This window comes from Dasypus novemcinctus, chromosome 25 (genome assembly GCF_030445035.2).
Source record: "Dasypus novemcinctus isolate mDasNov1 chromosome 25, mDasNov1.1.hap2, whole genome shotgun sequence".
In the NCBI taxonomy this organism is placed as follows: domain Eukaryota; kingdom Metazoa; phylum Chordata; class Mammalia; order Cingulata; family Dasypodidae; genus Dasypus; species Dasypus novemcinctus.
The window spans coordinates 42819303-42845531 of NC_080697.1; positions in this window are offsets into that span (position 1 = coordinate 42819303).

Consider the following 26229-nt stretch of genomic DNA (forward strand, 5'->3'; position numbering starts at 1 on the left):
TAAAAGTGGTGAACACAACCTGGTGTTCTACCAGTGTTTTTGCCATTTAACCAACTTGCTAGCTTGCCAACTATCACATCTTCTATCTTCAACATTTTAGCCAGTTCACAATTCACTGATTTTATTTATTTTAGATTCACTTATAATCAGCTTCATTGAAACTTTGAAAAGTCTATAACTGACCCTTTACTAGAGTCTAAATATGTTTTATTTATTATTATATCCCCATTGCTAAATGCTACCTTGGCAATGTTTCATTTGTCCAATCCCATGGAGTAATAGATATTTTGTACTTAAAATTTATAGATAACTGAAATTTACCAAACTCAGCAGCAAAATCTAAACACACACATCATTTTGAATTTTTATTTGAAATAGTCTACAATGGATTACACACTTCCTTGTATACAGAATAGGAGAAGCACAATGTAGTCATCCATTGATGATGCCATATATATTAACTAATCCATCCTATAAAACAGAAATGCTCTTAGTAGCTATGGAACTGTGCTTATCTGTTTTCTCATATACTAAATGTTCCTAGATATCTATTGATAGATTCAACATCTCAGGGTGAATTCCTTTAAAAGGGAACGATGCGATTAAATTTGTAGAATCATATTCCATGTTGGTTTCAGAGACATAAAGATATATCCCAGCTCTGCCAATTAGTGACTGTATGACTTTGGATATGAATAATCTTTCTCATTTGCCAATTGCAGTTAATACTAATAGGCTCCACCATGTAATTGCAGGGTTTCATGAGATTGGAAGAAATGCCTAGAAAATGATGATTCAGGGCTTGGTCATGAGGGACTTAATGGCCAAGGCATTGACATTCTTTAATATAAGTCATCTATTAGTTCTAAAAAGTGTTATAAGTGTCAAGAACACTATAGACACACATCATGTTGAAGATGGAAACTCCTTTAGCTTTTTATTTTTGGCCCTTAAGATTTCAAAATTATAATGTTTCATATGTTCTAACTTCTAGCAAATTATATACAGTTATCTTGATATCTCAATACTTTATATTTTAAGTATAGTTTTTGTTTCTTTAAAAAATGTTTTCCCCACACATCTATGGTCAGTTGACTTTCAACAAGGGTGACAAGTTTACTTAATTAGGAAAGAAGTGTCTCTTCACCAAATTGTGCTGGGAAAACCATATTACCACCTGCAAAGAAATGAAATTTGTCCCCTACCTCACACTATACACAAAAATTAATTCAAAATATATTAATAGTCTAAATCCAGGCACTAAAACTATGAAACTCTTGGGAGAAAACAAGGAAAAATGTTCATGACCTTGGATTGGGCAATAGATTCTTAGATATGATGTCAAAAGCATGAGCAAAAAAAGGAAAAATAGATAAATGGGACTTCATGAAAATTAGAAACATTTTGTGAATCAGAGGACATTATCAAGAATGGAAAGATAACTTACAGGATAGGAGAAAATACTTGTAATTCACATAACTGATAAGGGTTTCATATCCAGTATATATAAACGACTTCTACAATTCAAAACCAAAAAGATAAACAAACCAATTTTAAAATAAGCAAAGGATTTGAATAGACATTTATCCAAAGAAGATATACAAATGACCAATAAGCACATGAAAGATGTTTAACATTAATAGCCATTAGGGAAATGCAAATCAAAACTACAATGCAAAACAAACCACTTCACATCCAATAGGATGATTATTAAAACAAAAACAAAAACAAAACAGAAAATACCATTGGTGAGAATGGAGAAATTGGAATCCTCATTCATTCTCAGTAAAATGTAACACAGCTTGCTGGTTCCTCAAAAATTAAGCACAGAATAACCATTTACCCTGGAAACTCTGTTCCTAGATATATGCCCCCCAAAATTAAAAACAGAGCCTCAAACACATACTTGTGCACCACTTTTCATAGCAGCATTATTCACAATAGCCAAAAGATAGATACAATGCACACATCCATCAACAGATGAATAGATAAACAATATAGGCTATATACCTATAACGGAATACTATTCAGCCATAAAAAATAAAGGTCTAACATGTTGCAACATGGATGAGCCTTAAAAACATTATACTAAATGACATATGCGAAGCAAAAAGGGACAAATAGTGTATGATTTCACATATGTGAAATACCTAGAATGGGAAGATTCATAGAGACAGAAAGTGGATTTGAGGTTACCAGAGACAGGTAGGAAGGGGTTAAGAAGCAATTATTGCTTAATTGGTAAAGAGTTTGTATTTGGGGTGATGAAAAGACTGGGTGATGGCTGGTGGTGATGGTAGCATAACTCAGTAAATGTAATTAATGCCACTGAATTGTATACTTAAACATGGTTGAAACTGAAATTTTAATGTTATATATATATGAATGTGATTATATATATATGCATACATATATATATCCGTAATAAATTCTTTAAAAATGTTTCCTTTCTCTGAACAGTAAGTGCTTCATAAACCAACTCTGTTTTCCCATTCCCTTTCCACTTAAATTGTAGTCATTTTTTAAGGCCTTGTCCGCTAAGAAGCCTCCCTCATCTTCTTGGCTCACAGGGATTTTCTATCACCTCTGATTTTCCTTGGGAAATATTTGACATCTTGTATACAGATGTCAGAATATTTCCAGTTACTGTTTTCCTCATAGAATTCCTCTTGGTTTTTAAAAGCCAAATTTCATCTAAGTATTTTTTGGCTGTACTTATATAGGAAAAACTTCTTTCTAGGTATCCCAAACTCAGCAACATTTGAAACAAATAATGTGCAAGAAGAGCTGCAAATTACATTCCAAACATCAGGAGAATGTAAGAATCACATGCAAATGTTCTGAAATACGTACTGAGCATCGGCCCTGTGCATTTCCTATGATATTACTGGTGCTGAAAGACCTTGTAACTGTGGACAAAGCCACTGCTTGCTGTGGGCCATAGTTTGATGATGCAGTGAGCAATGTTGCAAGCATTTTGTACACTAACATGGTAGTTCATATGCATGTTAAAATTTTATTGTATTTCAGTTACGCTTTAGGATATCAACAAGGGGTTTTGGATTGACAAGTAACATAATGTTTTCAGTTTAAAATAATTGGAAATAAACTTTTGGTTAGTCTTTTAACACAAAATGTGATTTTCACAAGTTAGTCACTAATGTTAAGCAGGAGCTATCTCTGTTTGTCCTATATATTAACCAGGATAAACTAGGCTTGTGTTGTTCAGTGGCATAACTAAGAAAGGTTTATATCTTACTCCAATTTTATGTCCATTGAAGGTTAGTGGAAGGAAGGGAAATTTCTTTTCATGTAGTTACTTTGAGCCCAAGACTAATAAGGATCCACCATTTTGTAGCTGCTCCATCTCCAAGAAGACCATATCATTTACCTTCCAAAATAGGACACATGTACTCTTACCTATTGCTTAAGTACTATTACCTATTTGCTTTCAACAAACCACTCCAAAATATTATTAGCCTCAAACAACAATGTATAATTTCTCATGATGCTGTGGATTGAGCAGGTGGTTCTTTTACCAGTTTCACCTGGGCTAAGTCATGAATCAACATTAGGTGAGTGGAGCTGGCACATGTTTGCAATGGTCTCATCCCCATCTCTGGCATTTGGTTCTGAATATTGGCTGAGGTGGCTCATTTCTCTACCACCTTGTGTTGCATCCTCTAGTAGGTTAGATTGACTTAGATTGACCTATGTCATAGCATGGAAACCCAGGGTGGCAATAGAGCAAGAGCAGAAGTGGGAAGTCTCTGGAGCCTAGAATCCAGAGCCCATACCTCATCATTTCTGCTATGTTTTATTAGTCAAATCAAATTAGACATTCTGCCCAGATTTGATGAGTAGGAAAATAGACTCCATTTTCTGGAAAAAAAAGAGCTTCAAAATAATGTATTTATGTTTTCAATGTGCTACAGGTATATCTGAGTGATAACTATACAAAGGCAAGTGAAAACCAGGGCTGTTTTAGGCCAACTAAGACTTACAGTCATTCCAAATCTAGTAGTACAAACTCTAGGGTCACTGAAGTAGGGGACAAAGAGAACTTTGTGATTTTGTACTGATTTTTCTATGCTTCAGACCAGAAGAGATATTTATCATTTGATGTATGGTCACAACTAGTCACATGGTGAAATATGAGAAAGTAGATGGGATGTTTGGTGGGCCACGCTGTGTCTGTCTCACCCCACAGTGAAGTCAGACCTTTATTTGTTTATTTCCCATGGAATCACCAATAGGATCTATAAACTCCTTCAGGTATAAATTTCAGTGTGAAATACTGTTACCCATTGAACTTTCATGGTTAACAAAAAGTTTGAATTGCTTACACTGAATGCATAACTCTGTTCTGAAATAAAATGCATATTTTTAATATGCCTCATTATTAGTAGCAAAATTAGATTTCAGAAACAAAGGAAAGGGGTTTGCTATTCCAACAGTGGAAAATATTTATTTCTTTGTTTCTTTGATTGGTTGGGTAGTTTATTACATTTGCTATTTAATCAATATATCACAAAAGACAAAGTAAAATTTTTGTAATGTCAGTAATTCTCACATAAAACAAATTTAAAAAGCTATATAGAATGCCATCCATTTCAGCCCTAAAATCCTTCCCATGAAGCTATGCTAGCTTTTTCCATAGCCAACATGTTCTATTTTAACTTTCATCTTCCAGCTTCTATTTTCTGTCTTCCAGCTAGGATCTAGTATGCTCTGAGTGCTGGAGGTAGCATTGGAGCATATATGGCCCTCATGACCCAGAGCTAGTGGTCAGGAGGCTTAAATTCAAGTCATCCTCACTGCTCCCCTGTCTTTTGGTCTCCCTTCAGTCAGTTTCCTCAATAGTATAGTGGGTTTAATCATTTCAATTCTGTCTACCATATAGGGTGATAATGAAGTTCAAATAACATCTTAACTATGGAGCCCTCTAGAAAAATATATTAATTTACAGTATCTATTGAGATTCATATTAAAAATGTAAACAGATTGTCCCGGACTTGTGATAGAAAATTTAAATCAACATGTGGCCTGTCTCTCATTTTTCTTTGCTTTTCTTTAATACATACATTTCTTTCACATTTTATCATCAAACTCTACATGAGTTATCTGAGAAAGAAAAACTTACAAGCCAGTGTCTTGGAGTCACAGGATTTTTCCATCTTACTACCTGGCTTGGGTTGTTTCTGATTTTCAGAATTTTTGCTAAAGAGGGGAAGATTGTTGTAGGACACCCGTGGCTGATGTTTCTAGTCATCAGTGACATAGGATGCTGTGACTGAGGATATTGTGTTTTCCCTACTCATTTCATTTTCCGTCGCAAAAATTGGCTTAGTATTTGACCAAGTTACAGGGTTGATGCTGGTATTTGATGAGATTCAAGGTAGTCTCAAATTCATCAGAGACGGTGTCTTGGTTTGCCTGAGCTTCTGTCATGAATATGTGGCTTAAACAGCAGGAATTTTATTGGCTCATGGCTTAGAGGCTAAGAGAAGTCCAACATCAAGACATTGGCAAGGCTTACTTTGTCCCCACTGCTAGCTGCTGGCACTCCTTGGAATTCCTTGGCTTTCCCATCACATGGCAACACATTTTCTTTTCTCTTCCACATTCCTGCTGACTTCCTGCTTCTTACTTCTTCCTGTGGCTTTTTCATGACAAGACCTCCTTTAATCTGGATTAAGGCCAATTTGCTTCATTTGGCCACAACTTAACTAAAAATAACATCTCCAAAGGTCTTAATTACAACGGGTTCACACCCACATGGGTGCAAATTAAGATTAAGAAAATGTGTTGGTTGGGGTACATAATTCAATTTATCACAGATGCATGTTTTTTTAATAATATAATTTTTATTTTTAGAAAGATACTTAGATTACATAAATGTTACACAGAAAATATAGGGATTCTCTCATGTCCCACGTCCCATACCTCCCACACCCTCCCACGTAAACATCCTTTATTACTGTGGCACATTCACTGCAATTTATAAATTCATCCTGGGGCATTGCGATGTGATCATAGTTCACATCATAGTTTATACTCTCTCCCACACAATTCTGCATGTTATGGAAGATACAAAGTGACCTATAACAGATGCATATTATGAGGGCCTAACCTTTGAAAAAGGTTCAGAGTGACAGAGGAAATGAATAAACCAAACATCAAATGGTTCCACATTGAAGCATAGGAGGAAAAGAATTCTGGAAGGTTAGGAAAATTCCAGATTAAAGGAGACATCTTCAAAAGCAGTCCCAAAGCTGTCTTCTGACTTCCTTCTCCAGATGAGTTCTCGTGCCACTTCTACCAGCTAACTACCATGCGTGTCCTCAGGAAGTCCCTGCTACTCTTTTAAAATCCTGTTTCTTTGGTTCCCTTATCACAGAGGTGACAGAGGGACATTTTAAAAATCTTTTCTAAATTCTAAGAGGAAACTAAAAGGAAAAGATTATGGGTTAAAAAATAGTTAAGTTTCCAAAGCACAGGGGTTTTCATCCTAATCAAAATATGCTTTTGAGAGTTGTTATGGCTTCTCAGATGACTCATGGGCCCTCTCCTCCTGCTTCCCGCTTGCCTCCTGGGGAAACTGGCTGATTTGCCCTCCATTCAGTGCTCTGCCCTGACTTTCTCTATACTGCAGGGTTGCTGACCCCTGCAGGATGAATTCTGCAGTCTCCTGAGCTAGCTGTCTTCTGGTTGGTTCAGGGGATGGGAGGCAATGGTTGGAAAGGAGGAAGGAGAAAGCCAGGTCCTTCCTCCGTTTTCTCTCTTGGGCACTGTCTCTGGCAGCTGTTGCTTCTCCTCTAGGCACCTTTTTTAGCAGACAGAGCCACCGTCGCTCAGGTTTCACAGAGCACCACCACCTCGGGCTTGGGAAATACTGCGTCTCTCTCTTCTCTCCCTGCCTAGAAGTGACTGTGGTTCTTCTGGAGGGATAGTGGCTCCTGTTTAGATGGCCTTTCTGTTCTGTCTTCTCAGCTTCTCCATCATCCAGGGAGCCAATTACTGGCATTGGATCCCCTTGGCTTTAAATATTAGGGCAGTTTCTGTTTTCCTGCTTAGAGTCTCATATCCACACAGCCCCTTACCATTAGACTTCCAAAGAGTACTTGACCAGGTTCCAGTAGCTGGCCATGTTATCTAACCTCTGGCTGCAGGCGTAATTCAACCAAAGTTGAGTCTTTTTCCTCCTTTAAATGAAATATTTCAGGGTTCTTCTCCTTGGTTCTAATATCTAGCCAGAGAAAAGTACCCAAATCACAAATGATTTACACAAGCAACATCATAATGCATTTTCTGACTTTGCCAATTTTAAGCCCATCATGGCAACAATAAGAAATGATCTATTCAGGTGGAAACTTTTCTCCATGGGGACAAGTGGTATTATGAAAGTCTTCTTAAACAAGGCTATGAGATAAAGGTACAGTCCCCCTACCCTGACCCTAACCACCAAACAAATGTGCAATAGCCACAGGGACCCTGTCTCCAAATAGGTGGCCAATTAAGTAGTAGTTCATTCATTTATTTAACTTTCAAAGAAACATTTATTAAGTACTTGAGGCAATGTTCTTGGCAGTTGAGGTACATCAGTTAAAAAGAAAAAAAAATTTTCTTGCATTTCAGGCACTTATAATCCAGCAAGGGGAGACAGCTAATGAACAACGAACATAATGCTTAAGTTAGTTGTATAGTATAAGAACTTAAAGTTTATGGAAAGGCAAATCAGAGGTAAGACAGGGCTCAGAGTTTGAAAGTATCCAGGGTTGTGCAGTTTTCAGTATAAATTGACTGGTGAGAATAAAATGTCATTTGAGGCAACTGGCATGTGGGAGAAGAACATCCTAGACTGAGGACAAGTGAGAAAACCATAGGCAGGGATGTCCCTCGTATGTTTAAAAACCAGCCAGGAGGCCCATTATGGTCAGAGTGAAGATAGAGGTAGAGGTGGAGAGAAAAGAAGAGGGCAGAGGAGAGAGACAAAAATCAGACTGGTATACACAGGCTAGATTACATTAGACCTTGTTCATTGCAAATACTTTGGCTTTTATTCAAAGGGAAATGACATGTGATTGGAGACTTTTGACAGTGGCATGCTCTGACAGTTTTTAAAAGGTTAACTCTGACTGCCTTGTTTTAAAGCAGCTATAGTGGAGGGAGGGATGATGTGGTGAGAACTGTTAGGAGCCTATGGCAGTAGTCCAGGTGAGAGGGGAGGGAGATTTGGACAAAGGGTATAGCGGCAGAAGTGATAAAAAGTGATCCTGCCCTGGATACATCTTCAAGGTTGAAGAACCAAAAGGACTTCCTTACAGACTGTGATGTGGAGTGTAAACAAGAGGAGCCAAGAGGACTCCAAGTTTTAGTTTTGAACAAGTGGTAGGAATTATCACCTGAGAAGCAAACATTTATGGATGGGTCTGAGATGCCTGAAATGTGGTGGCACAAAGTTTAGTTGGAACAAGGAAAGTTTGTACTAGGCACTGATACCCTGCATCTTCCCTGAGAGAGGGGCCATCAGCCTGGGGCATACACTTTCCTGGGTTACACAACCAAAGGGTTGAAAGGAGCAAGCTGTGTGAGGCATCATTGCAACACTTCTCTGCCACCCCATTGGTGGGCACGTATTCGTCAAAGGGGTGCTGAGCACAATACCAGAAGCCTGCTGGCTTTTATAAAGGGTATTTATTTGGGGTAGGAGCTTACAGATACCAGGACATAAAGCATAAGTTGCTTCCCTCAACAAAGTCTATTTTCACGTGTTGGAGCAAGATGGTCTGCGAGGGTTCAGGCTTCCTGGGATCCTCTCTTCTCAGGTCTTGCTTCTTTCTGGGCTCATGTCCTCTGCTTTCTCCCCAAGGTCAGGTGTGGACTATCAGGTGAATGGCTCTGTCTCTTTCCCCAGGGTTTCTGTCCTGTCTAAGGAGCCGTCTCTATTCCTCTTTGTACTTCTCCTGCTTCAGGTCATCTCTTCCTGGGGCTTGCTTCTCTTTCTTCTGTGTGCTTATTTCCTAGGCTCCAGCTCAAGACTCCAGCATCAAACTCCATCAAAACTCCAACATCAAAAAGCCTCAAAAAGCTCCAGCTCTGTCCTTTGTCATGCCTTTTATCTGTAAGTCCCCACTCACCAAGGGGCGGGGACTTAATGTCCTACTGACATGGCCCAATCAAAGCCTTAATCATTATATAATCATGCCCAGATACAGACCAGGTTACAAACATAACCCAATATCTATTTTTGGAATTCATAACTATATCAAACTGCTACAGGGGGTATCTGTGATTAGAAAGGAATCATGAATATACAAATGTAGTGATTAGACTGAGATAAAAACTGTGATTGCTCATGTCAATGGGGTTGATACCTTAATCGAAGGATGATGCTGATGCTAATGATAATTCCAAGGTTTATAGAAGTCTAAGTTAAAATTTGCCTCGACCAGGGTTAACACCTGAACTGTGTGTCTGTGTGCACATGTGTGCACACATGCATGAAGGTTTGTATATATTTGGGGAAAGACATTGTTTAATTCTCACTTTTGAGGGAATATTGGCCCATTCCAAACACTTATGGAAATATTATCCTCTTGTTCATCTTAAAAGGCTCAGATAAAATGTTTTCTCCTAATTTGTCTTCCTTCTTTCCTGTCCTTCCTTCAGGCTTATATTTAAATTGTAATAGTTATTTAATTAATTTTATATTATAGCTATTACTTTTTCATTAGATTATGAACACCTTGACAGCAGGAATCTTGTCTTATACATCTCTTTGTCTTCCAGAATTCCAAACACAGTCTCTGACACAACAATAATATTTGGTGAATGAATAGGTAGATGAATAAATGAATAAAAAAATGAGAGTTGAAATCTGTGGTCATGGTCAGTTTTTGATCAGAAGTTTGATCAGAAGCTGGAATGTATGGTATAATAAAAACTCTGTACTAATATCAATAGTAGGGAATTTAAGTAAATACCATATAAAGTCACTTTGTGTGTAGGCTGTCCTCATTTTTCCACTCCACCACCACTCCACTTCCACATTTTCCTCCCTTTCCTTCCCTGAACTGTCTCCCCAAATGCTATCCCTTACAGAATACAGTACTCAAGCTCCATCCAGATTCCTTTTCAGTACAGGTCTTGATGTTTCTTCATTGTTCTCCGCTGTTCAGAGCCATGTTTCCTGGCAGTGGCTTCGTGATACCATGACTACAATTTTTGCCAAGTCGGCAACCTCCAAGGCTCCTACTCCTACTAGATCTGGTAAACTACCTTCTCCCTGTGCCTTCAGGCTTCGATAATGGTGTCCTGCTTTTGTTAGTCTTGTTTCAACATCTCTTATTAGTTTCCTTAATCTTGCCCTCATCTCTGTCAATTGTCTTTTCATTAAGGCTTTTGATTAACCTGAGTTAGATCTGTTTCCTTCTGAGAGTCAGATATGATGGTTCTCTAAGGATCTGGTCTATAGTTAGCTATTCATCTGTTTTGTAGGTCTATATCTCCACTTAAAATCTAAGTCTTGATCTAGACATCCTAGATAAAGACTGTGTGTGTGTTGTGTAGAGTGGATCTCAAGAAATTTACCTTGCAATAATAGTGAAGGGAGGTCGTTTGCCAGGGTGGGTGAGGACCATGGATGAAGAAGACCCAGCTGAGGTCTCTCTGTTTTTCTACCTCAGATTCCTCTTAAACTCCACTCTGCACTTTACGGCCTGGGGGATGAGGGTGCAATCATTGATACCTCCCCTACAGAAATATTCAGTTTTCTTCTCATTTTCTTCATTCACCAAGTTTCTGCTCAATGTCATACTTATACCATATATCCTCCAGATTTTTTGAGCACAAGAGGCTTTCCTTTTTCCCCTCTTTTCTCCAAATATCTACCACATGCCAGGTACAGTACTTAAAATTCTGCTAACAGAGATGATTAAGACTCTGAGTCTTGCCACAAAGAGCTCACAGAACAGAGTATTGGTAATGGTGGAGTGGTGGTAGAGATGTATATATAAATATTTGGGAAGTGTTAGAGAATTAGGCACTAGGCACAAAATGCTTTGGAAGTAGAGAGAAAGGCTACTGACTGGTGTTCTAGGGATGTGAAATTGTCAAGGTTATCCAAAGAAATTTGGGAGATACCAGCATAGTGTTGGTGACTAAAGCAATGATAAAAGATGAGAGCGCCAAATGAGTATGCAGAAGAAGAATATTAGTGAGCTGAGAACTGAATTCAGGTAAACACAAAATTTTAAGATAGGATAGAAGAAGAGGAACAAGGGAAGAAATGAAAAATCAAACATTCAGAATTCAGGAAAAGATCCAATATGGTGTATTGCCATGTACAACCCTTATAAATTGAGAGTCCCATGTGACCCAATCTCAAAGAGATGTTAAGTACAAGAAAATAATGTAATATCAAAATAACTGAAAATTACTCAAATCCAATCCTTAAGTTTTCAGAAAAGTTCAAGCAGCACCCATTTATAACCCACTGTAATATTCCATAGTATTTACTTTCCCTTCCTCCCCAATTCCTTTGAGACCTGATCTTCATCTTAGACATTTCAATTCCTAAATCTGTCCATCACATTTACCACTTTCCTTTCCTCAAGCTTCTACTGTTATAAAGATTGGCCTAACTTCTCCACCAACAGAAAAGTTATATTTATTTAGGAGGGAGAAAATTGGGTGAGTTATTACAGCATTTTCCTTACAAGATTGGAGAGGGGGAAAGGCTGGAAGTACAATGGGTTAATTTGTCCCTTTATACATAGAAGCCAAGGAAGCAGAGAATTTTAAGATTGAAGGAGTGCTCCACAATATCAAAAGTAACAGAAAGTTTTAACATAGTCTATTGAATTTGCCATTTGTGGAGTCAAAGGTAAATTTTTCACAGTATTTTGTTGGAAAGCTCAGGGTGGGTTAAAAGGGAGGACATAAAACTGAAAGAGATAGAATGGTTGCTAGAAATAATAGAGTCAGGTGAAGGTGGTTGTTGTTGCTGCTATCTTTCCTTTAGAATGAGAAAGATAAATGCATGCTTTTAAGATGTCTGTCTAGAGTTAGTAGTATCCCCTTTTGTCAAAAACATAATCCTCATTTTTGTCTCAAGGGAGAGTACAAAAATCACTGATTAAACAGAACAGCTCAATCCAAAGGAAGAGGTCCAAGGTGTCGTATTATTATATGAAAACTTGTCCTGCTCTGCACCTCTCAATATTTGGGTCCCATTAAGGAATTCCCATAGGCAATGAGATGGTTCATTTTGTTTGTTTATCTTTTAATTCTTTGGTTGAGAAGTATTTTCTTCCTTTTCCAAAGAGAAGGATGGCCATTTGCTGCCAGGGAAATTTATTTTGATGGCTCCTGTGTATAGATAAAAAGGTCAATAGGCCATTAAAGGGAACTGGGCATTCACATCGGAGCAGAATAACCCCTTTTTCCAATTCCTTCCCTTTTGACCCCTGTCAGAACTCTATTCATTAATTGAGATGACAGAACAGGAATCATCTTTCAATCGAATCCCTCTTCTTGCTCCCAAATTCTATTTACATATCTTAAGCATGACTCTAGGGAAACATACATTTGCTTCCAGCCAAAAGAAGAAATCCACAGCAAATCCCATTTTTCTAAGCCTAGAGCCTGATTTGAAATGCAGGTACATCAAGGGTAGAGGTGTAGTGGTGGAGGTCGTCAAAGGCCTGCCAGTAACAAATGAAGAATGTCTTAGCTTCTCTCTACAAGCATAAGCCCCTGCTCCCACCCAGGGAAATGGTGGGGGAATAAAAGTTACTTAAAGAGAAGGTCTCAGGACCTCTCACTCAGGAAAAAAAGAGCTGCCCAGATCCCATTTATATGAGCATACATGGAGCTCAGGCTGGAGGACTTAGCTCAGTAACCAGGGAAGGAAAGGCACAAGCCTGGTGGACAGGAGTGGATCCTCTATCATTTAGCTTAGAGCAGGTGCAGGGTTTCCCCTGTGCCTCTCCTGGCTGAGCAAACCCATGAGTGAAAAGTAAGAAATAGGAAGAAAAGATAGGTATAGTGGTTTGAAGTTGCATGTACTGCCAGAAAACATATTCTTAAATTGAATCCATTCCTATGGATGGTCACCCATTGTCAGTAGGACATTTCAATGAGGTTTCTTCAGTAAAGGTGTGTCCCACCTCAATCACAATGGGTCTTAATCATTTTACTGGAGTCCTTTAAAGAGAATGAAATTCAGACCGAGAGAGAGAGAAAGCCATGGAAGCAAGAAGCTGAAAGCAATGAAACCTGGGAGAGAAGAGAGAGACCAGCGCAAGCCACCATGTACCTTGTCAAGTGGCCAAAGAGTCAAGGATTGCTGGTAGCCAGTCTTTGAGAAGAAAGCATCGCCTTGATCATACCTTGATTTGGACATTTTTCTCTGCCTCAAAACTGTAAGCTAATAACTTCCCATTATTAAGCCACCCCATTCCATGGTATCTGCTTTCAGTAGTGCAGGAAACTAAAACAGGTGGAGAACAGGAAGTACTGCTGTGGGTGATCGCCAAGATGCTTACCCTGGTTTGTTTCAGGGATTCACAGTGTGTCAGAACTCAAGTTTTCCTCTGACATCCTGTCCCATCCCATCATTGCTCTGATGGTGAACCTTAGGTCCTTGGAGGGGAGGGGACTCGTGCCTGAGAAGTGCAGTCCATCACATGTTTCCTTGCCACCAAGCACCTGCTCCCTGTTCAGTTCCCTCCTAGAATTGGTCAGACGCTCAATAGCAAACCAATGGCACCCACACATACAAAGATTTTAAAGAATGCCCTTTAGCAAAGGGGCTATTAGGAAAGGTGTGGCTGGGATGTAGGGGTGCAGTAACGCTGTGATGGTGCAGTAAACCAGGGCTAGTAGAAGCAGAACTGCTAACACTCCTTCCCTGGAAGGACAGCAAGTGGGCATTTATCAGCGCTCTGGAGGAGGAAGAGTTGTGTAGAGAAGGCTACCTGGAGAGGAGCAGTGACTTCTGCTGAGCCACACAGCCCATTGCGACCTGGCAGGAGTGGCGTGAGGGGGATGAATTCCTTCTCTTCACTCTTCTTTCTCCCCACAATGTCCTGCCAGGGCCCTCCTTTGGCCAAACCTCACCAGATGACAGAGCGCAAGGGAGCCCACTAACATGGATCATGCTGTACGTCTCCCAAGGGAGGACAAGGTTGTGAAGGCAGAGAGCGGTTCTGCAGGGCCAAACAAAAGATACCCAGCTCAGACCCACCCACGGCTCCAACTCTGCATTCCTAGTGACCGAGGGTTGACTCGTACTTCTGTGAATTGTGCGAACCTCAGAGGGTTACCTCTCTTCTCTGAGCTTCATGTTCTGCATCTGTTAAATCGAGATAAAAATGCAGCTACTTCATGGGACTACTGTAGGGTTAAAAGTAATAACACAAAAAAGGCACTGAACACACATGGCAAATGTTCAATAAATGTGAGCTGCCTTACGGCTGCCCCTTCAGTACTGAGTATCCCAGTGCCTCACCTTCCCAGCAACCGGACCTGGCCAAGAAGCAGCAGCATGAACTACCTGGGAATGAGGGTCGAGGGGTGAAGAAAAGGGGATGGATGGATATGGGGAGCACATTTTCTTGCCCTTTACCATTCCCAAAACACTTTCAGTGCAGTCACACTGATGTTGTGGAGCAGGTAAAGGAGTTGTGTTGTCTTAATCATGCAGAGGAAGATACTGAGGCTCAGAAAGGCCTCAGTGAGGTGCCTCATGTGTCAGAGATTGTTAGTGGTGGAGCAAGAACTCAATCCTAGGTCTGGTTCCAAGTTCTATATATAGGTTATTTATGTATTTGTGCATTTAGACTTGTTATATGTTTATGTGTGTATTCATACACAAATGCATGCACTTTAAATACATGTCCACCGAAATGTGTGTTTGTACTTAGTCTCCCCATATGAATAACAAGCCCCTAAAGGCAGTCATCTCCTCTTCTTTACCTTTGTCTTCAACAGCACTGAATACTGCCGCCTTTGCATAGTAGATGCTCAGTATAATGTGTGGACCGGCTTATCATTTTGTCTAGAGTTGGCTCTAGGATGATAAGGGAATTTTCTCTTCTGATTATTGGGGACTTATAAAGATAAGAAGAAACAACTGTGCTCGTATTTGTAAGTATTTACCCTCCCTTTGTGCTGCTATTTCCTCCTAGGTGATTAAAATGGTAGATAAATTAGCATCTGAAGATAGGTAGCAAGGTCCTGCAGAAGATAACAGCCATAACAAGGCTGCTTCAGATTTCCTAGGCGCACCTGCTTCTCCAGGCTGAATGATAAGGCCTCACACATGAGAGGGTATAATTTCGGCATTGGCAAAGTCAAGCCTCCTGCATGACCCACTTTCCTTCCAGAATCCCTGTGATTGTCCTGTGAAAGATGTTTCAGTTTTCCAAGGGTGTCTTCAGCAACCTCCCCTTCTGGCTGCCTGGTGTGCCTGGCAGGCAAATCAACTGGTCCAGCAGCTCTGCTTTCTCAGTCACAGAGCTGAGCTGACATCTTCCGAGAGAAGCCCAGGAGATTCAAGCCTGGGCACCTGGGTCGTTCAACGCAGAGCAACAGGCAGGGAGCTGTGAGTGCTGTCAGCTGAGCAGTGAAAAGGGACAAGCAGCTATGTCAAAAATGACACGCCGGCTTCTGCTGGTCTTGCAAAAGATATCTGCAGTGATGTGACTAGAGCTGACATCCAGCAACATAAGTGGCTGGTTTCTGTGCTGGATTGAAATTCATCCAGCTCCCTGCGTTCACAGTGATGACTTCCAATGCTAATTCTCGGCGAGCCAGGCATGAAATATATTCACAGGCGCTACTCGGTTAGGGCCCTTTGGAGTTATTTGAGGTACCTGTGATGAAAACATCTGTGCCACTTGCTTTTGTGCATTTTTGTTCCCTCGGTTTCAATTATGCAGTCAAAGAATCTTTGGGCAAGAGAAAGAGAGAGAGAGGGAGTTTGCTGATCTAGTTCTTTTTCCCTTTTGATAAGAGCGAGTGCTGGTTGGATGCCTGAACAGGGGAAGCATGAGAAGAGGGAGGCAAACTTTCATCTTCTGCAATGACACAGGGACGTGCTCTACTTGATGCAAATGAGGTTGCTCTAAAAAGCATTCTCCAGTGTCCTACTGAGCTGCCTGGGGTTACTTAACCATTCTCTCGGCATGACAAATAAAGGGTGAGTTTACTGAGATCACATCTGTGAGCATAAGTAATTGATATGGATGGAGCAGCAGAAAGGGTACAAGAAACACCCCTTCTAGGGCCCTGTGTGTGTGTGTTGTGTGGATGTGTAATTTCCCACTTACTTATTTCTTTTCTTTCTAGCACCACGGCCAGGAAAACCTCTTGCCTAGTACTAGAGCTGCTGATACATCCATTCGTTCTCCTGTGGAGGGTGGGTGCCAAGCAGAGTTGGCCAGGAGAGATAATCAGCAACTCAGAGGTGTGCCCAAGGTCACACTGCAAGGCGGAGAGGGGCTTAGCGTGGGTCTTCAGATCTTACAGGAGCTAGGGCTGGGAAAAGGCCCTTGCTCTCACCTGCCCTCTGGGGAACTGCTCTTCTAAGCAGTGCCTAATTGGTCGGCTCATACCTTCTCAGGAATCAGAGGAGGTCTGACACATCTGTCACGGCCACAGTCATGCCCTCCCTCTGTAGGGTGGCACGCCTGCCTTTGCCAGTCTTCCTTGCCCACCCTCAGCTCTCAAAAATGGCTATCTAGTGGCTTGGGAAGGCACACCCAAAGATTCCTGGGACTTTCTTTGATGTCTTAGTTACTGTGCGAAATACAGAAAGTGGTCCAGTCCTGCTATGACACTGAAAGAGAGGAAGGGCAGGGCTGACACGGGGTGGCTTGAGCTGATTGCTCTGGGGTTTTGATCACTCCTTGCTCTCCACGCAGGTCCTTGGACCTGTCAAAACATGGCAGCATTAACCCGCCTATAGACTCGGCCATGGGAATGATGATCTGGATTGCTCCCCGCTGCTTATTGGGTAAAAGCTAATGATGACATCCAGGCATTCAACAAGCACTAAAATCCGAGCTCGAGGTAAACCCCTGAATTGATGTTCTTCCTGTACTTCCTACATTCTCCAGGTCACCTGGCAGGCTTCTGTCCCTGCTGTTGTTGGCTAATCTGCTGCGTTCTTCTCTCTTTTCCTTGTGTGTGTGTGCTGTTGCAAAGCTCTCCCAGCAGCCTCCTCAGGCCCATTCATCCCTTCTTTACCCTGCTCTGGGCTCTGAGAGTCCACAGATGCTCTTGTCTCCTCTCTTTAGGGTTTGTTTCAATCAGGGGGAACACCAGCAGGAGAGCAAAAGGTGGAGCGCTTATTTACTCTGCTCCCTCCCTGTAGGTTTTCCAAAATGTGTCCTTCCACCTGTGGCCCCAGCTCCCTCCATCAACCCCTCTATATTAGCTTCCTGTTGCTGCTGTAACAAATTGCCACACACCTAGGGGCTACAACAATACAAATTCACCTTACAGTTCTGGAGGTCAGAACAGAAGGCTTTGGAGCCCTGCATTCCTTCCAGAGGCTCTAGAGGAGAACCCCTGGTCTTGCTTTTCCAGTTTCTAGGGGATGCCTGTGTTCCTTGGCTCATGGCCCCTTTCTCCATCTTCATCAGCAGCAGCACAGCATCTTCCATTCTCTTTTTCTCTCTGACCTCGGCTTCCATCATCAAATCTCTTTCTGTGACTCCAACCCTCCTATCTCCCTCTTATAAGGACCTCTGTGATTATTTTGGGCTCGCCTGGATAATTCAGGATAATCTCCAAACTTGATTCTTAATTTAATGCCATCTGCAAAAGTCCCTTTGCCATGTAATCCCTGGAACATATTCACAAGTTCCAAGGATTAGATCTTGGGGTGGGGGGGGGCATTATTCTGTCTTTTGGCTGTTCTCTGCCCTTTTCCTTCCAGTTCTAGTGGTCAAGGTGGCCCTCTATTACTAGCCCAGGAGTATTTCACTTTCTTTTGTGGTTTTCCTACTATCTGCTCATGTTTTTGTAACTAGTCCTTCCTTTAAATATTTCCTAAATTAGCTGATTCTACTGGGAAAATTGTTCTCCTTATGGCCCTTCAAGGCTCCCCCCAAATGGCAGCTTCTTACTTGAATTCAGTTTCAGAGCTCAGAGCTACCTCCTTCAGTTTTCTATTTTCCCAATCAAAATTCCTGGAAGAAGGGGAGCTCTATCACAGTCCCTAAAGGAACAGCAACAATCCCCCAAGTGCAATGGCAAAGACCAAAAAGGAAGGAAGATCCAACAATGAGCCCTTGATGCTAATGACTATGCTTATAAGCCTGTGCACCTGAATTAAGAACAAGGCCTAGAGCTGCAGGGTGCCTAAGTTACCTCTATGTTGCTCAAATGTGACCAGTCTCGAAGCCAAACTCAGCCTGTAAATGTGTTGTCTTCCCTCCAGTGTGGGACATGACTCCCAGGGATGAGCCTCCCTGGTGCTGAGGGATTACTACCAAGTACCAGCTGATGATGTAACTAGAAAATGACCTTGAATAAAAGGGTCAACTCGGACCAGCAGAATATCTCAGTCTACATATAATACCAGGAGTTAAAAATGCTTTTTGATCTGAATAAAAGGGGGAAATGGAAAGGACAAATGAGTTTATATGGCTATGAGTCTCCAAAAAGAGCTGGGAGGTTATCAGAGGGGTTGCCCTTATGCACACCTGAGCAGAGTCCCAGAGACAGATAAAAGTAGATACAACCCCAGGTATTGGTTATTCTGAGGGCTACAGAGACCCACAGGTTCTATGGTCATGGTAGATGGAGTTCAGTGCCATGTCAGTTGGCCCTACTTTGGAGTTTGTGTTTCTGTGTGATGGAGCTGGTCTCAGATGTGATCTTTGTCCATGAGCCTCTCCTGTTACTTTTACCGGAACTGTATTTGGTGCTGGGGTTTAATGTATACCCAGGGGACCTGAATCTCTGGACTCTCCATGTGATAGCCAGGCCCTGGCCTCAACAGACTTGCAACTCCTACACTCTGGTTTATTGGACTTACCCACTCAGCTAACATGGAGGTGAAGAAGGTCAACCACCACACCAGGGAGCCAAGAGTGCCTACAACTGAAAGCAGGAGAATTGCATCCAGCATCCATGTGGAATCTAAGCCCCCTCTTGATATAGATGTGGAGTGGACACAACCATTCCAGGGTCCACAGGATGGATAGAGTATGGATTAGAGTGGACTTACTGATATTCTATTCATGAACTATTGTGATTAGTAAGCAAAGAAAATGTGGCATTGGTGTGGAGAAAGTGGCCATGGTTGCTGCTGGGGTAGGGAGTGGGAAGAAGAGATGTGATGTGGGGACATTTTTGGGGGTTGGAGATGTCCTGGGTGGTGCTGCAGGGACAGTTACTGGACACTGTATGTCCTCCCATGGCCCACTGGGTGGACTGTGGGAGAGTGTAGGCTATGGTGCAGACCATTGACCATGAGGTGCAGTGGTGCTCAGAGATGTATTCACCAAGTGCAATGAATGTCTCATGATGATGCAGGAGGTTGTTGTTATGGGTGGAGGAGTGGGGTGAGGGGTTGGGGGGTATATGGGGACCTCATATTTCTGAATGTAACATTAAAAAATAAATAAAGACAAAAAAAATTCCTGGCAGAAGGAATGCATTCCAACCTCTTCCTGGGCTCCCCTGGGTGGCTGTAACCCTTCATCCAAAGCCCAGTCTTGATGAGCTCAGAGAATATTGCAGGAACAGATGCACAAGTCAATGAAATGATGCGGCAGGAGCTCTCATCTTCCCCCCTCCCCACTCTGAACTGGTTCCAACTTTGCTTTCCATCACCCACCTCCATCCCATAAAAATTGTTACTTGATCCTGTGTCACTCTGATCTGGGCAGCACACTGTGTTATAATCAACTATGTAGGTTCTTGTCTCCTCCACTAGACCACGAGATTCTGGAGAGGAGGTTCCAGGACTTATTTGTCATTGTCCCTCTCGGACCTATTACAGGGCTGGTGCTCAGACAGATACCAGCTGGTGGATGCTCAGGCAAGGGTGCCCTTTGTCTTTCCCCCCACTTGGACTTTCAAAGCCTTTTGCTGACATTATTTATTTAATACTCACTGCATTGTCCGCTATGATATCTGTGTACCTACCCAGCTGTCTTCCCTTAGGCCAAGAACTATTTGAGGGCAGGACTCTGGACAGTTTTTCCTTTGTATCCCCCATACCTACTGAGAAGGAGGTCAAAGCAGATGCTACATAAAGACGGGCTGAATTGACTTGAACAATGTAAAAGTCACCCATGCATGTTAGGTGTTTTTCTGGCAGAGCCATTTTCCTTTTCCCTTCTCTATCCTCTGGGCTCCAGCATTCTCCTGCCACTTCTGCTGCTGCCCTTCTGCTAATAGAGAAATCAGGAAATCCTGTTAAGAAATTAGTTGATGGAAAGTACTAAGGGCAGGCTTTGTACTTTAAAAGAAAAAAGAAGAAAGACAGCAAATCTACACAGAAACCTGGATGGTGTATGGGTGAGGTGAGACTCAAAGAGAATGGGATTTGGGGAATGACAAAGGCTCATCAACACCCCTCAAAGTCTGTCTTGACACTGCCTCCTTCAGCCTTTCTTTCCTCCTTCCCTCTGTTTTCAGGGTTTGGTTTACTAGGTGTAACATGAAGATGCTGTACTATATGATTTCTAGACTCTCTTCTAATCCTAATATTCTAAATTCCTCCTACCTTGTGGATATTAACAGGAATAAATGAAAGAACCTCAAAGAATGCAACATGCTCAAAAGCAAAAAAAAAAAAAAGACAAACCAAAACCTTTCAGCCAGGGGTTGGGAGGAGGGAGGCAGGGGACTCTGGGTAAGTACCTAGACCTTGGGGAGAGAAGGAGCCAGGAGTCTTTGCTTCATCTTCCTGTATTTATTCTCTCCATCCTTCAATTTCATCATCTGTAAAATGGGAATACTAAAATACAACTCAAAAGGTCATCATATAAAATAAACGGTGCATTCAGAATGTTTAGAAGAGCACCTGGCATAGAGGGCTTACTCAAACATATTAGCTGGTTTGACTTCTACTGTCTAGGCTCATTATAGTTCCTAGGACAGACCTATACACTCAGAAGAAAGAAAACCTCAAGAAGGGCAAGAGAAATGGGAAAAGAAATAGGTGGTAATTCGCATAACCAAGCCCGCTTCCACTCCTTTCCACTAAGACATTGCCAATAAATGGCCCTGGACCCTATTTCATTTCACCCTTTCCAAAGTCAACCAGCAGCTGGGATCAAACACAACAGTTAACCTGATTTTTAAACATTTTTTTTTTTTTTGGCTATTGGTTGTGTGTGTGTGTGTGTGGGGAGGGGGGGGGGAGTGAGAAGGAGGGGAAAGAGAGAGAGAGAGATTTGGTTGATTGGGCTGTTTAGAGAGGAGACGGATTTGGGGATTCTTTTTTTGCCTCCTAATTATTTCTGGATGGCTGCTGTGTTTTCTTCCCTCTTGTCTTAACTGCATCGCTCAAAGTGTCTTACAATCAATAGCAGCTCAGTCTGAGAACTCTTGGAAGGAGCCAGTCCAGAGACACTTTAGCAGCCAGGAGGGATGGAGCCTGAGGTATTGGGCAAAGACCCAGGCTCAGGAAATCAAAAGTCCTTTTGCTCTCTACAATCAGCACAACATCATGTTTCGCTTTGCCCTCTGTTAGAGTCCTTAACCCTTGGGGCACAAATTGAAAGAAGCCATACCAAGGACCTTTAGCCTGGCACTTACTTACATATTATCTCATTTAATTTTCACAATAACCACATGAGGTGGATCTTATTTTCCTCATTTTATACATAAGGGGTCTAAAGCCTAGAGCCTTTAAGACATTCGCCTTAGAGATAAAGCTGGAATTGAAACGAGGTCTTTTCTTCGCAGGTGAGAGCGCTTTGCCCATGGCAGCACCAGTAGAGGAAGGTGGCATGAGCCGCGGGGCCTGCTATGCACTGAGAAATAAATGTGGTTTGTGAAGTTCAACTCAACATTTGTTAAGCGCCAAAAGGAAAAAGCACTTCGAACGAGGACTTCGAGTTAGAAGACTAGGGCTGGAGCTCTAACACTGCATTTAATTAGCTGCAAAATCATATCTGAGTCGCTTAACCCTTCCAGTTTAAGGGTGAAGCCACAAAGTACCTGCTACATGCTCTGCTTCTTTCTGGAAAAAAAAAAAAAAAATAAGAAAAGAAAGAGGGTGGTGATTTTAAGTAGTTCTGTATCATTTCCCTTAAAATCAGCTTTGCCACCTGACAACCATGGATTGAAACCGGATTGTACCTGAGTGAATAAGGGCCCTCCTCATTGGCAGGTGACAGCCAATCCAATTAAAACTTACTCGTGGGGTGGGAAATGGCTAAGTGACAGCGCTGGGTCTTTGGGATGAAACTCCTGACTGAAAGTTGCTTGTGTATTCTGAAAGAACAAAGCTAATATGGCTCCTGTTTCTTCACAAAGAAATAGTCAAAAGAATGTAAGGAATGAAATGAAGTTGGTAACATACACGAAAGCTCCTCCCATCCCCCCCCCCCCTTTTAAATATTTGTAAAGCAAGGTGTACTATTCGTGTCATTCAGCTTTGGGAGGGAAATATGTATGCATAAAACAAAGCCGCTGCCTTCAAGGAGCACATGGCCAAGTGAAGACAGCCTAGCAGACTCCACCGTACCTGCCCAAGCAAGATGCCAGGGGCCAGAGAGGGAGAGGATGGTACAGAGAGACCTGCATTCAAGTACCTACCTGTGCCCTAGGTACTATCATTTATTCCATTTCCGAATAACTTCCCACAGTCACAGAGAAGGGTCAAAGTTGAGATTCAGCCTATATCAGACTGGTCCCAGAGTTCTCATTCCTATCCACCACTGCTGCTTTCAAAAGGGGCAAGATTATTACAGGTAGGAAAGGATATTCCAGGAATATAGAGGGGAAAAAAGGGCAAACTCTGCCAGAGTCAGTATTTTCTTATTTCTTATTTCTCCAACACACAGCACCAGAGTAGGAATTAAGGGAAAGGGGAGATGTTCCAATCCTGGCTTTCCTTTTATCTAAGTCCATCAACAGGAAGATTTGTTTTACGTACCTCTAAAAAATGGCGTCAACTAAATGTTCCCATTCCATTGATGCCAAGATAGAGAAAAGAAAACGGGCATCTTAGAATTATGAAATACCTTCTTAGCAGTGTGACTTTCGGCCAGTCCCTCTGTGCCTCAGTTTACTCATCTTCTCCATGGAGAGAGAATGCTATCCTGCCCCTGCATCCCACCCCATCGTATCTCGCAAGTTGTGAGATGCAGTATGAAACAGCAGGAGAACTTTGGGAGCAGTCTGTAAATCCCTGAAGTCACTTTTTATTCAAAGAAGCTCAGGGCCTCCCTCCACCCCACCGCCACCTTCAAACAGACAGTCAGGGGCCACTGAAGCCCCCATGTTCTTTCCCCTTGTACCCTTGCATGCTAAGCACTTTCTCCCTCCAGCAGAAGAGTGCTGCTGGCCCCGGCCCCCTGTGGGCTCCACGTGGGTTTGCCCTTATTACCAGGGAAGAGAGATCAGAGGAAATCAAGAAGACTCTAAGTGCAGCTACAGGATCTATACCATTTCCAACCAGCTCTCTGGTCTGGGCTGTCCTAGCTTTTGGACCCTTAATAATGCAGAGGAAAGGCTCTTGTTTTATTAATTATTAATCCTTCCTTTTTGCATTTCTAAGGACTCCAAGGAGTGGCGCTCTACAGCGGAAGAGAACGGGCCTGAAAGAGATAAGTAAACAGAACCAAACCTTCTTGTCCTTTCTGCAGAGAGACTTGTGCAGGTTTCATTCTGATCATGTCCTTGGATTCAGCTGCACGTGACAGATATTGTTCTTTCTAGCCCTGGTGTGTGTTTGCGCACACGATGCATGGGGAAACTAAAATTTCTAAGGGCCTTGATGGGTTCTCTAGTAGGGGGAAAAAAATAAAACAGGTAGGTTCGTTTGGAACGAACATCCTTTGTCTTTGAAAGCAGCAAGTCAGCTCCCTTACCCCACCCCCTTTCTGTTTACTCGGGAGAAGGTAAAGCACAAACCCCACATGTGGGTCCAGACGTGATAATTTCCCTGTCAGAGATGTAGTGGGGAAATCACTCTTCCTGCTAATTGTGGTGAATTAAGGTTTTTTTTTGTTGTTGTTGTTGTTGTTTGGTTTTTTTGCAGCATGCCCACTGTTCTTTCTGAGCAGCCCTCTCTCCTGCCAGCTATTTCACGCTCGCAGCCGCGGTGCTCACTGCTCCCTGCACCCACCGCGGGCCAAGACAGAGCCTGCTGGGGGAGCTGTCAGGCACAGCTATTTCCAGCCCCTGCTCTCCTCGGCTCTCCCTGCTTGGCAGTGGAGCTCATTACAATCAGACATGCAGAGACAATTATGGTTGGGTCGGAGTCACTCACTGACAGAATAAACATCTCTCTCTTCCATTACATATTCCCCTATTATCTTACTAATGCGTCCCTTGTCCTTAAGAAATAGAACAGAAAAAATGGTAAAGAAAGGAAAACAGAGATATTTGGCCTCAGTTGCACATAGTTTTAATCGCATCCATTCACAACGCAGGAGGGAGGTGACCATTGCTGCCATTCCCGTTAGTCTTCTCTTAGGGGTGAAGTGGCCAGTGGGAGGGAGACCAGGGACACGGGCATTCTCCTGACTTTCTTTGTGACCTTGGATTAGTTCCATAACCTGGCTTTGAAAAATAAAGATCAGACAACGTGTTTGGGGCCGAAAGGGAGAAAAAACATTGATTGGAAAGAATCATGACTATCTGGTTCTACACCCACAGATGACCAAACTGAGTCCAAAAGGAAAGGACTTGTTTGAGGTCTCAAAGCCAGTTCATAACAGAGCAGTGGCCAGAACTGCAGAATTCCCACCCCTCAGTGGGTGCTGTTTATACTGCACTCACCCACCATCAGGCGCAAAAAGAACAGGCATCAGGGCTAAAATGTCCTTTATTAACTTCTTCAGCACTTGGGAGGTACTCAACATCGTCCTAGTATTTTTATATTTTCCTCTATAAAAGAAGAAGGGCTGGTCCCTGTCCTCAAGGAGCTTGTGGTTATCACTAATGCACATGAGAAGAAAATGTTTACTCCTGGTACGTAAGGGATCCCTAAGAAGCACCCAGAATCTTCAGCCTGTGTATGTCTACACTGTAAACTCCAACCCTTGAACAAGGCACTCTAGAATTTTCACAATCTGGACCCATTTCACAGTATGCTCCCGGAATTCTCTTGATTTCTTAGATATGCCAGACCCATGTATTATTTCCACATGGGGATGTCACCCACCCTTGCAATTTCCTAGTCATTGTTCAAGACTTAGCTGAAGTTTCCTTCTTCTATGAAAACTTCTTGATACCTTTAAGCAGAGTTAGCTAGTTGTTTCTCTGTGATACAATCACATTTCAGTCCTAACTCTGTTATAACACATTGAATCCTTGCAGTTTATTATGTACGTTTCCCCTACTAGACTGTAAGCTTCTTAGGACCACTGCTTATGTAAATTAGGCACAAGTGGCCTGCTCCTTCAGCTCCTTCGTACCAGGGTGCAGGGCTTGGCAAGGGGAGCAAGGACTGGCTTTCAGCTTCCTCCTACCCCCTTGTGGGTACCTTGTGGGAAACACAAACTGCCCCACTTGATGTGGCTTTCCCTGGAGTCAGAAAAGATGTCCTTACATCTCTTAGGGCCTGGCACAGGGTCCGGCACACAGTAGGTGTGCAAAATATGTTTGTGGAATGAACAAAACATAATTGGCCCCTTTAAGTCCTGGTGGAAGAAATTAGAAATCTCTGAATCGCATTGACGTTCTTTCCCCATTGTTTCTGTAAACGCCTGCAGCTGTTGAAGAGCACTGCAGCCAATGGCGGAACTATTATGGAGATAAACCAGCCACAAGAATACTTCCTTCTCAAGATTTGTCAAAAGTAGCCATGGGAATACGCAAATGTGGAAGAGACTATAATGTCTGCGCGGTATTTATCTCTATTCCTTCCATTTCTTTATTGTGTGTTTATGGAGTTTAGGTCTACACTGTAATCAACAAGACATTGTCCTAACTGTGGGCTATCGTATTACATTACAGTTTATACTCTGTCCCACACAATTTTGTAGGTTATGACAAAATATATAATGGCCTGTATCCATCATT